General features: G+C 45.8%; 1 pseudogene; it reads right to left on the bottom strand.

Moving 5' to 3' along the window:
• Positions 1–1,699: 1,699 nt before the first annotated feature.
• On the bottom strand, positions 1,700–2,584 carry LOC105311545 (annotated as a pseudogene).
• Between the last annotated feature and the right edge of the window lie 1,950 nt (positions 2,585–4,534).

The following is a 4,534-nucleotide window of genomic DNA, read 5'->3' as shown; positions in this document are numbered from 1 at the left end:
ATTACTCAGACATAAAAAGTGATGAAATACTGCCATTTGCAACAACATGGATGGACCTTGAAACAATCATACTAAGCAAAGTAAGCCAGACAGAAAAAGTTGAAAATCACATGATATCACTTATATGTGGGATATCAACATAAAACCAACAAATGAACAGGACAGACAGAGACTCATGGACATGGACAATGGACTAGCGGTTACCAGAGGGTAGGGAGGAAGGGGGAGTTAGACAGGGGGAAAAACTTAAAAAACAAACAAAAACAAAAAACAAAAACAACCAAAAAGAATAAAAAGAAAGAAAAAACAGAGAAAAAAATAATAAATGAATGATTCAGTAGCATTGAGTACCTTCACAGTCTTGTCCCAGCTCCCCTGCATGTTCCCAAAATATTCCCATCACTCCAAAGGGCACATTTTTTCATAGTGTTGAAATAGTTTGGTTACTTGACAAAAGAAACTTGAGTGGATCACTGTAATTTAATTACTGGTGATTACAAATACAAATTGATAATTACATATTGTAGCACACAGTGTTCTGTGTGGCTTCCTGCAGGGACTACGATTGAGATACAAATGAAAGACAAGCACAGAAGAAGCTTCACGGGGCTCAAATAACACAATTACTACAGTATGGTTTTTCAATATGACTAAACACAACTCTTTGCAAAAATAGGATGGTTGGCACCAAGGTACCAAAAATGATATTTTTCTTTCTTATGTCAAATATTTCTTATTACGCTTTTGTTTATTAACTTCTTAGTTAAATTTTCCTAATATATGAGGTATCTATTTCATGACCCTATCTCCCTGGAACTGATCCAATTACGCTCATCGCCCCTGGCCCTGCTGGCTCACAGCTACTGTTTACTGTGTTAACAAAGAGATTGACAGATGTTAGAGGCTGGTCAGGGTCTTTGGGACCTATTGGAGGCTTTCTTTCTGTTAAAACACACATTGAAACGAGAATTTTGCTGTGAAAGATAGTGATCTGAGCCTTTCAAAGGTGTAAATATTAAAACAACAACGACAAAGAAACTCACATGTTTTTGTTTTCCAAAGTAGCTCTGGGCAGTGTTCCCCATATGTCAGGAGGGTTTCTACAAACACTTGCCTTAGGTCAGAGGTCAACACACTATTTCTGTAAAGGGTTAGATAGTAGCTATTCAGGCTTAGCAGGTCCTGTACACCTCTGTCACATATTCTTTGTTTGTTTTTAATCTCCCTTTAGAAACATAAAAACCATTCTTAGCATCTAGCCAATGTTGTCTACCCATTACAGTTTGTGAACCCCTAGTCTAGGGCCAGGGGGAAAAGCATGACTCGGCGTTGGGAGAACTGGTTTCGACCTGGCCTGTTCTCTTAGTTCCGCGTCCTCTGGGTCAAGTCTTCACCTGTTTTTCTCAACAGATAAGGGGTAGGACTTGGCCAGGAAACTTCTAAGGCTCATTCCATGATTCTGTGACTGTCCTCAGATTACTTAGCTAAAGATGTCTCTTGCCTTTGCCAAGAGTGAGCCTCCTCTTCATTTAAAGCCTCTACATCATTCAGAACTGCAGCCTCAGGTCTTGTGTGCTCCCTACTCTGAGCCAGGCCTCCCTCTTCGGCAGCCTCCCAGGTGACAGTCCACTGGAAGAGCCGAATCAATGAGGGAAGACAGCGTGTAAGGACAATGTCTGCCCACAAAGAAACAGGACAATCAAAAAGAAGTAAAGCCACCAACCTGAGACAGGACTGCCTTCTTCTTACAGTTGGTCCCTCCAATGAAGACCATGTTGGGCAGGACTGGTCTGGGGTACTCAAACACAAAGTCGTATCTTAACAGCCAGATGGACCCATTCTGAAACAAGGTGCGTATGCTCACATCTCTCTTGAGGATATTGGATGCAAGGTCTTCATATTTGCAATACAGTTGGTAAAATAGATATTCCTCCAAGTAATTAACAAGGAAGTTGGCCACCCGTTGGAAGAAAGTCATATGGTCTGAGAACTGGGTATAGCACCTGGGAACGTAGGACACGGGGTTTGGGCTTCTGCTGAATGCATGCTCCAGGGAGCACGGGAAGCCCCGGAAGAAATACACGGAGGGCAGGCCCAGGTACTCGGCAAGGATCACCCCACAGGGCAGGACCGGATCCGTGAAGACGGCATTGAACTTGCTCTCCCTGAGGAAGCTCAGGGTGGCAGAGTCATTCAGGAGACTCTTGCAATTGAGGAAGAACACCTCGACGAAATTAATGATATTTCTGTACTCGAACAGGGGGGCGTTCAGGAAACTCCTCTCAGCAAATTGATGTTTTCCAAAATAACGGAAGTGGTTGTTCAGGTCCTCTTGTTCGTATGGCACCGGATAGACTTTCCTTGTGTAGTATTTAGATTCTTTATGAAGCAGATTGACTTCGGGCACCAGCAGGACGATCTCATGCCCCCTATCACTGAGAAGCTCTACTACGTCCTTCATACTGAGCCAGTGGCTGCCATCCTGAGGGACCACCAGCAGCTTGTGCCCTAGAACCTGAGCCCAAAGCACTGAGAGGAAAACCACCGCAGAAACGGCCCGAAGTGCGTGGAGATGGCCTGCCATCCTTTCGGGAGTGCAGGTAGCAACAAGAATGAATAATTTATGTGCCCTGAACTGCAGGAGTCCTGCCTATTTCCCCTGAGCTTATAATCCTCTTCACAGACCTGCCTGCCTTCCCTAGCTCTGAATTTTGCCCTTCAATAAGCGAGAACCTAAAGTAAATATTTAACCATGTTTAAGTACACAGATAACTTGATCCAACTATGTCCATTATCAACTTTCTCCTGAGCTTCTGTGTTTAGTTTTTCTTATTCTCCCCACCAACCTGTCCTTTCTCTCTACTTTGAGGGCAAGTTGGAGAGACCCCTGGAGGCCCGCCACAGACCCTTGCCTGAGCAGCATGGATTCTTCAGCGTCCATGATGAACGTCCGTAGATAGACAACTGTCAGTGCTTCTCCACTTCCTTCTCGACGTACCTCAGAGAGGAAAGGAAGTGTAAAGAGATGCCGGGTTCACGGTTCGCATCAACACAGTGCAGCTGCTCCCTCCAAACCCTGGTTATTACGTTGATGGCTAGATTAAAAAGTGGGCACAGAGGAGACTTATAGAACTTCACACGCCCTTCCTCTTGGCCATACCATTGTCGATGGGGTTTATCAGAAGGTGGATTCTAATCCTAACGGACATGTGTTCTAAGATCACCGTTCCCACTTTGTGGTGAAGAACACAGATTCTGGAGTCGGCCTGCCCCTTTTGAGCTGTGCGATGTCATAGTTCTGCACGCGCATGGCTACAGCTGTCAGGTGGGGGTAGCATCACTTCCCCGAGGGAGCTGTGAGAATGAGCTGAGTACAGGTCCCTCTGAAGGGTCGGGCAGCCAGGTTCTATGTGGCATGAACTGAGTGAAGGGCATGCTGGTGGTCTAAAAACATCTCACTGCCCTGTGCTATGAAAGCAAGAACTATAGTGTGGAGAGTAGACTATAAGCTGACAAGGTCCCTGCAGTCTGCGAGGACAACCAAGAGTCGTCTCGCCTTCCCAAATTCCTTCTGAGAACAAGGAGGCACATAGCCACAGGCAGACATAAGCTGAAGGTCATGATCAGCGGTGGCTTCGGGGAAGCAGAAGAGACAGTGTTGCTATGCCTAAGGGAAGCGGCTTACGCCAGTAGTCGCGTGTTCTTCTATATGAGCAGCTGGCGAAAGTCAAACTGCGCCCCTGCTCCACCATCAGGGGACAGTGGACCTCCCAATCCCAACCTTCTGTCTCTTGTCTTTTCTTCATCTCCCTCCCATCACACTCAGGTCCATTCTCCAGTGCTGCGCTGGACGCGGCTCTATAGGAGGAGTAAAGGGGGACAGAAGAGAAGGTAGAAACTTAAACAGAAAAGAAATGTGGAAATATGAAACAATGGGAAGGCTTCAGGTGACGGGGCATTTGGTGACAGTAACTTGACTGGCCAGGAGTTGAAACAAGAAGGTGTCTTCAGCATCAAGACCCCTGACACCTGCAGAACACTTTCTGGCTTTAAAACAATTTCCCATTGTCTTAATTTCCTAGGGCCACTGCAGCAAAGCAGCACACACTGGGTGGCCTGAAAAACAGATTTATTTACGCAGTTCGGGAAACTAGAAGTCTGAGATCAAGGCATCCGCAGGGCTTGTTCCTTCTCAGCCACATCCCCAGCTCCTACTGCTTAGCTGGCAACCTTTAATGATCCTGGGCTTGTAGAAGCATCGCACCATGTGCACTCTGCATGTGCGTTCCAAATCTGCCCTTTGCATAAAGACACCTGTCATATTGGTTGGGGCTCACCCTGATGACCTTGTTTAACTTAACTGTAATGGCTCCATCATCTCAGCCAATACAAACCCCAGAATGCAAGGCTGACCATCTTTCTATGGATGAAAAACTGAGGCTTCCTGTCCATGGAAAGGACTTTTTCTTTTTTTCTTTCGTAATTTCTGCAGCCTCAGAAGGAAAAATAAAATTGACTCCTTCTAGTTCAGCCA

Source organism: Pteropus vampyrus, unplaced genomic scaffold (assembly GCF_000151845.1).
Source record: "Pteropus vampyrus isolate Shadow unplaced genomic scaffold, Pvam_2.0 Scaffold1000004761, whole genome shotgun sequence".
Classification (NCBI taxonomy): domain Eukaryota; kingdom Metazoa; phylum Chordata; class Mammalia; order Chiroptera; family Pteropodidae; genus Pteropus; species Pteropus vampyrus.
Note: the sequence above shows the minus strand (reverse complement) of the source record. Positions and strands in the feature narration are given on the sequence as shown.